Consider the following 8,847-nt stretch of genomic DNA (forward strand, 5'->3'; position numbering starts at 1 on the left):
CGCAAGCTGTCAAATCCTTTGAGTTGTTCTTAAATAAATCAGATATAGGAAACTATTCCTACAGTTGTTTTTTTTTCTCTTTTCTTGTGGTGCCTCCAGCTGTTTAGTTGTCTCTGTTGCAAGAACTCTCCTGTTCACTTGTCTCAGAGATATTTGGAAATTTATCAATTTCTTAAGAAATGTAGGTTTTAATCAGTGCTTAATGTGTGATCAGTTTTGTTATTTTTAAGGGTAAATGTATCATTAATGAAATTTTCATGTTTTACTCTATAAAATCTTATTTTTAAATTATTTACAATAGATTATTATTTGGTAATAAAAAATAAAATGTATTTTTTACCACACGTGATTAATTTAAATTCCCAATATCAATCATCATTCTGTATACCATTCTATTTTTCTTTTTTTACTTTTTTCCACTTTATTTACTTTGACATTCAATATTATTTTAGATTAATTTCAGGTGTACAGCATAATGCTTGACATTTGTATAATTTAAGATGTGATCCCCTGACTGGTCTAGTAATCACCTGGCAATATAAGTAGCTATTACCATATTATTGACTATATTCCCTATGCTTTACTTTATATCTCCATGACTATTTGTAACTATCAATTTGTACTTCTTAATAACTTCACCTTTTTCATGCTGCCCTCCAACCCCCTTCCTATTTATCACCCTGATAAATCTAGTACCCATCTGACACCATACATAGTTATTACAATATCACTGACTATATTCCTTATGCTATACCCTAAATCCCATGACTATTATATAACAACCAATTTGTACCTTTTAATCCCTTCCCTTTTTCACTTACCCCCAACCCTCCTCCCATCTGGCAACCATCAAAATGTTCTCTGTATCTATGAGTTTATTTCTGTTTCATTTTTTTCTTTTGTTATTTAGATTCCACATATAAGTGAAATCACATGGCATGTGTCTTTCTCTGTCTGACATACTCCATTCAGCACAGTACTCTCTAGGTCCATCCATGCTGCTACAGATGGCAAGCACCCATTCTCTTCCATAGCCAAGCAATATCCCATTGTATATATGTACCACCTACTCTTTATCCATTCATCCATCAACAGACACCCAGGCTGCCTCCACATCTTGGTCATTATGAACAATGCTGCCATGAATATATGGATGCATTCATCCCCTCCAAGTAGCATTTTGAATTTTTTAAGATAAATACCCAGAAGCGTGATTACTGGGTCCTTTGTCTCTTGTTATAGCCTTTGTTTTAAAGTCTATTTTGTCTGGCATAAGTATTGCTACTTCAGCTCTTTTTGTTTGTTTGTTTGTTTCTATTTTCATGAAATACCTTTTTCCCATTCCTTTACTTTCAGTCTGTGTGTACCTTTCTGTCTAAAGTGAGTTTTTGGTGGGCAGCATATATAAGGGTCTTATCTATTAAACTAGTCTATCTTTTGATTAGATCATTTAATCCATTTACATTTTAAGTGGTTGTTGATAGATATATAGTTATTGCCATTTATTATTCACATTTTTTACACACATGTGTGTGTCTGTATATATATATATATATATATATATATATATATATATATATATATATATATTTATTTATTTATTTTTGTCTTAAAGAAGCCCCTCGAAGATTCCTTGTAATACTGGTTTGGTGGTAATGAACTCCTTGAACTTTTTCTTATCTATACCATACCATTTTATTTTAGAGACAAAAAACTGAGGGCATTTTTTTGCTAAGACATATGATATTATATTAAGAAGGATTAAATCATAGATGGCATCTACCTAGCTCCTATTCTTCTATTAGAATATGGATTGTTTTATGGTAACTGCTGTGGGAGTATGCAATTTGTTATCAAGCAGCATCTTTATTTTTATTTTTTTTTGCTTTTACATGATTCTTCCTGAAATGATTTTAGTTGTAAATTTATTTACCTCCTTCTGTTTTTGTCTTTTAAAAAAATCATTCACTAAACTTCACAAACTTTGGCAATTCTCAAAGTTGTTACTATAGCTTTATTGTATATCCCATACCCATTATTGTCATTCTGGATCCTGGTGATTTGTTATTGTGTAAAATGTGAGTAATTATAAACAGACTCAGTCAACTCTCCCTTTCTCCTCCATCCTCTTTCTTAACTCTGAAGATAATTTGGAAAGTCAATTTTAAGGATAATTTTACTTTCAAATCAGACTTCTTAGATGCTTTGAGAATAAGAAATTTACTATTTTAAAGCTATCAAGGTAAAAAAATGGTGTTAAATCAATATAGAACTTTCATGGGAAATACCTCTTTGAGCTGAATGTGCATCATGGTAATCTGTTTTTTGTTTGTTTGTTTTGTTTTTTTATTTTTTTGTTTCTTTGTGACTATTGCTTTTAATTCTGCTTGTATTTGGTGACATTTAGGTTTCAGTGAAGTGGGGCTGAAAGCTACCCCAGCACAGGTCTGATAAAAAATTCCGTAACAATGATTCATCATAATCCATTACCTCAGAGTTAAATAACCATCAGAAAAGAAGCACGATGAGTTTGTGATTTCTCAAAAATTAAAAACTTTCATCTTTTTTACATGTTTGACTAATATTGATGTTTCGTTTTCTTGGTCTTTTTGTTCTATTCAAGTCTTCACTTGATTGGATGAGGCCCACCCACATTAGGAAGGACTGTTTTATTCAGTCTACTAATTCAAATGTGACACTCATTCAAAAATACCGTCAGAGAACCACCCAGCATAATATTTTGTCAAATATCTAGACATCCTGTGAGCCAGTCAAGTTGACACATAAAATTAACCATCACAGTTGGTTAAACTCATGAAAAAAATTGATTATTTCATCTCATCAATTATGGGTAGGTGAAATTCAAACTGCGTTCTGAGAGATGTTTGTAGAAATAATTTGTAGAATTCTGAATTTTGTAGCGTTAAATATACCATATTCAATGATGTATATATTCACAACCAGTGAATTAATAATGTGTTAGTTGTTAAGTCAAATTAACCAAATATGTAAATAACATTTCTATGTAAAGCAGGTGGTTGGTTACACAGTGACCCTCCAAATCTGGGCTTATATACTTGAAAAAGTTACTTATTTTCCATAGCTATCAAATTTATTTATACAATTAGTGTAATTGTAATTTTAATAGGAACCAAAATTCTAGTCAGGGAGATAAAAAAGTATAAGGCAACAAATGCATAGGGCAATTCAGGCTGTGATTAGACTGTGATATGAATAAAACAAATAGGGTGTTAACATAGAGACTTACTTTTGGAGACCAATGTCTAGCAGAAGTAGGAATGAAAAGAAGCATAGAATTTTAATATAATGTAAAGCAGAATCATAAGAACTCAAGACGAGTGAAAGATAAAAGTTGAAAGAACAGGAGAGTTTATGTATATCTCCTGGGATTTTGTATTTCCACAAGAGGACCGATGATAGAGCTACTCTTTAAATAACTGAATAAAAGCATGGAGGAGAAGTTGGGGTAGTGAACATGAATTAAGAGTCCTTTGAATTAAGATGCCTACTGATATCAAAGTTGAAATTTTGAGTAAACGATATACAGGACAGAAACAAAAGGGAGAAGTCAAGGCTAAATTGTTAGTATTAGATTCATATTTAAATACATGTTATTTAAAAAGTATTTTTTGGATGAGATCGATTATAAAGAAAGTATAGCTAAGTCTATGTGGACATTCTTAGAAGCTGTTACACAAAACAATTTTATGTACTTCTGGTTTCAATGAGAACTTTCTGTAGATGCATCCTTGGATTCGTTTCATCCTTTGGGCATGTCCCATAAAGGAAATGTGAAATATTAACATCCCATTATGAATTTGGAAAGACTGGACAAGTTAATCGCAATTCCAACACGTCCATTCTCTTGGGAATATGGATATCAATAGAGGAGAGATTTTTTTCTCTGCTTCTCCATTCCATAATTCTTACCTGAATAAGCTTCCTCCTCATTTGATAAGTTTGCCAAATTCTATAGATTAATATTGACAAGTTCATTTAGTTAACAAACCTAAAGTTATACCTGACCAATTGGACTCTATCAGCAATTACCAGTATGGATTGTCCCCTACATTTACTTTCTGTTGTATTTTGCTACTTGTCCAGACCCACTTGAAGAAAAGTTGGGCTGTATATGGAAGGAAGTTGTAAAAAGCTCCAATATAGAAACTAACTCTAAAGAGCTTATGATTGAAGTTAGAGAAATAAAGCATGAATACATGAGAGAATAGAAGGATATGCCCAAGGCTTCTTGCACAGAAGTACATGTTTTTTTTTGTTTGTTTGTTTTGGTTTTTTGTTTGTTTGTTTGTTTGTTTGGTTTTTTAACAAGAAATTGAGTCACATGATAAGTGCTAGGAAAGTCAACCAAGGAAAGGCCACAATTGACTGGGTTAACTACACTGGGAAAAGATGATTGAGGAGAACATGAAAGAATGGGAAGTATCTGCATTGACAAAATAGAGTAGGGTGAGAGAAATGTTATAAAGATATGTCAGGGAAATGCAAAGTCAGTATTTTGGCCTCTGTGATTTTGAACTTTGTTTATTTATTAAATTTATTGGGGGTGACATTGATTAGTAAAATTATATAGGTTTCAAGTGTACAGTTATACAATAAGTCATCTATGTATTGCATTGTGTGTTCACCACCCATAGTTAGTTGTCCTTCAATCACCATATATTTGATTATCTTTACCCTCTTCTACCCTCCCCCCCGCCTTTCCCTCTGGCAACCACTAAACTTTTGTTTTCCCTCCATCCGTTTTTTGTTTTTTTTCTTCCATTTTACCACTGAAGGTAACAGAAGATGTTGATCTCCTTTTCCTATTTTTTTCAATTATCTAAAAACATTGAAAGAAGGATAAAACAAGAGATATTAGACTTACAATAATCTTTATTAGACTTATAATTACCTTTTCATGCCTTTTCCCTAGTAGCTTCTTTTCATTATTTAATTAATTAATTAATTTATTTATTTATTTATTTATCCATTAGTGAATCGGCCAGTGTTCATTCATTTAATAGTTATTAATCATTAGCTATCTTTTGGGCTATGGTGACACTATAGTGAACAAGACAAATTCAGTTTGTGGCCTTGCAAAGTTATAATCAATAAGAGAAGACAAACATAAAATAAATTATTTCAAATAATCAATAATGACAGTTCTATCCAGATACCATGAAGTGAGAGGATAGGTTTGGAATGCAGATTGCTCAGTTCAGCTGAACACAGGGTTGTTAATTTAATTTTTCATTCGCAAGATATTATGTTCATTTACAAAGTGTGCAAAACACTTTGCTAAGTGTAATTGGTTATAACTTCAGAGAAAGCAGAAATTCTCAGTAGGTAAGGGTCATAAAGAGAATTAAACGTTAAGTTTTTGGATAATAGGCTTATACACAAGGATCACTTCAGTTCTAGACACTAGTTTGTGAAATTTCTGTTAATCACATTGAGACTTCTGGATAAAGAGAAGACAAAATGTATTATCTGTTTGGGTTATCCCTATTTTCACTGATCGAGAGCATATACTAGCATTGTGTACCTTAAGAAAAAAAAGAAAAAGACATAATGGTTATCTAAAAATATCAAACAGCAAGGTGAGCATATTATTTTATCCTTTCAGCCATTTCAAAACAAGATTGTAAAGAGTTACGTTGTTACTTAACTACGTGATATGGTATTCAGATGGAGGAAACACTTCTCTTCCAACACAGCTTCCTGGGGAGTGCTGCGTCTTAAGACTTATTTGTATTTGTTAAAAAGGACAGAAACTTGAATTCAAGTGAGGTATAAAGGCCACCAGCTATGAATTATTGTAGATATACTGTCCAATTAGTGAACATCTCTCTCAGATTTCTTTAAAAAGGAAGATCTTCAATCAAAAAAGTTATTTGATATAGGAAACTGCTTTTATTTTAAGAGACGTAGGTAAGAGACCCCGAATAGAATAACCATAGAAAAATCTGTCTATATATCTAGCTCTTTCTTCCTTTCTTCTTTTTTCATTCCTTCTCCCTTCCTCCCCCCCATTAGGCTATAGCACGTGCACATACACACATGAAAGTGATTTATTGATTTATCATCATGTATTTATTTTACACGGTAATTGAAGGATGGAAACAAAGTTTTATATTTGCCTTCCTCACCACTTACTCCCATTTCTTACCAACCCCACCCAACTAGAAAGCAAGGCAAGCAAGACTCTCAGAAGTTCTTGTTTTGGAAAACGGACATGCTTGGATTTAGAACCAAACCATTTGAAATGTACAATCGTTATCTGCTAGTGTGCAGACTAAAGTTGCCACCCTATGGAGAATTTCCCATGTAGTAGACAAAATTATTGTGTTGGGGGCAACATCAGCAATTGACAATACACTGTGACCCATTTCCATGGGTCATCTAGAGAGGCTCAATACCTCTGATGTAGAGATATGGAGATGCCACAAATTTAAACAGGAGGTTTGTTCCTTAGAACCCCAAGGAGGAAGCCGTGGGGCAACATATGAACATAGGGCTACAGAATGCTGACTTTCAGAATGCTGACTGGTGCTTGGATTGGCCTAATTTGTATCCATTTGGGAACATTCTTGATTCTGCTTTTGCTCATGAAAAATGAAAGCTCTCCATATGTTAGTGGCACTTTAGTTAAGTGTAAGGGCTATACACAGCATGAATAAAATTAAGTATCTCAGAATCCTATACAGCAAGCGTTTTTTACTTGATTCACAACACTTAAGGTATATGACTAGTTTTATAGCTAGAGATGTGGAATACATTTTTTTTTCCCCAGTGCATTGCAATTTTCCATGGGGCTATATAATCTCTTGGGTTTCACAAAACGGTGATTCTCAGGTTGTAGAAATTTTGTTTCAGAAGAGGAAATCCCCCTTAATAAATAGAACTTGGATAAATAGAACCAACAAAGTAAAATAGGCTAAGAGAAGAAATTAAATCCAGTCTGGTCATTTGTATTCACTCTAGACTTAATTATAAATAAATAAGAAATATCTACAAGTTATTTGATTGAACATTGGGTGAATTTATAAGAAAATAGAAATCACAGATCTCAATGGTATTTAATTTAATGGAATAATCTTGTAGACAAAAGGACTTGGAAATTTGTACTACTAAAATTTAGGTGAGACAATCAGGTAATATTTATATTCCAATTACCTCAGGGGCTCAAGGAATAAAGACTATTAATTAGATTGGGTAAAGGTTTTATTTGAGTTAAAATTCATACCCCCATCCTGTAATCATGTTTACAATTCTTTCAATGTTTCTTAAGTAATACAATAAAACTGTCTGAGATGTGTAATCATTTACTGAGATTACCATTTGAACTCCTGAGTTTAAAAAAAAAAAAAATTACACGCAAAATTTGTAAAAGACATTTATTTTAGAAAGAGCGTTTGTTACAACATGTTTAATATGAATATTTTATTTGTTTAAATGTTATAAGAATTTGGGTATACTCACTCAAGCTATAAAACGAACCCAATTTGGCTTATGGAAATTAATTTAAAATTTAAGACCCCAATAGCTCTATGTAGGTTAATTTTACCTCTCTAAGTATGGTGTTAATCTCTTACTAGTAAGAAAACAGTCTTGGTTTTCTCCTGAAAAGCCTATTCATTCTAAATATTAATTTTGGAAAGTTTAATCCTCCAAGTCAAAATCCTGTTCCTTTCACAATGTCAAGCCCAAAGAAATTGACCTTATCCTTAGGACCTGTATTTGGTCCAATCCTAAATTGGTTTCAGCTACTGTACCAATTTTTAATACTAGGGCTTCCAAAGCAGAGGTGAATATCTTACACAAGGAGTTTTCTACTCTAAGGGTTCCCAGAGTGTGGTATCCAGACCAGCAGCATCAGCGTCACCTGTTGACATGTCAGATATGCAAAGTTTGTTACCTTACTCTGAACCTACAGAATCAGATGATTCTAACTCACCTTTAATAACCATTGTTCTATTCCATTTAGCCAATCAGCACTGCACCCTCACGCATCATTGGCAAATGTGCTTCCATGTTTTTTTGGTTTTTTTCCACATTTTTTTCTAATATCGCCTTTAAAGCATTCACAGCCCTTCAATTAACCTATGATTGGATTTTCTCAGGATTTGTACTAATTAAAAGTAGTTTCTTCACAAAAATATCTTTGACTCCACGTTTGTCAGCATTCCCTAAAGACAATGTGGTTTATCAAAAATATGCACATAAAATTCTCAAGGATGAAAAATCTATCTAGAGACATTTTTTGGTTATTATTCTGTTTAGTTTACAGCCAAGATATTAGCATCTTTTGAGTGTTATCTGCCAAAAGATCTGGCAAGACAACCGATTCATTTCTCTGAGTGTTTCCATTTGATACACTTAAAAAGCAACACAGGTAAATAATAGAAGTGCCTATGTGAGCACATTTCCTCAGCAGCTGATTTAATGTTTAATTCACTTCTGAGGAAGAAGGATGACAAATAGGAGTGTCTAATTGAATAGACATACAGCTGCTTCTAATATTGTACAATTAAGGTCCTGTCAACAAAATGTGATCAGAGTATTCTCTCCTTTTTTTCTGAGAAAAAAATAACAAAAACATACAGAAAATAATGACTGTATGTGAGACGTAGTGACATAGTATTGTATGGTTCAAAAACTGAACTACCTGACATTTTATTATATATTGTGTGAAAAGAATGTGAGTTTCATGATGGTGCTTTGTCTCTGTTGCTCAGCCTAGACATGCGCTGTGCTCTTAGGTTTGATAAAAATTTTAAAATGAATAAACAAACACACAACCTGAGAACCAGGGGCCTATGTAAA

This window comes from Rhinolophus sinicus, linkage group LG06 (genome assembly GCF_036562045.2).
Source record: "Rhinolophus sinicus isolate RSC01 linkage group LG06, ASM3656204v1, whole genome shotgun sequence".
Taxonomy (NCBI): domain Eukaryota; kingdom Metazoa; phylum Chordata; class Mammalia; order Chiroptera; family Rhinolophidae; genus Rhinolophus; species Rhinolophus sinicus.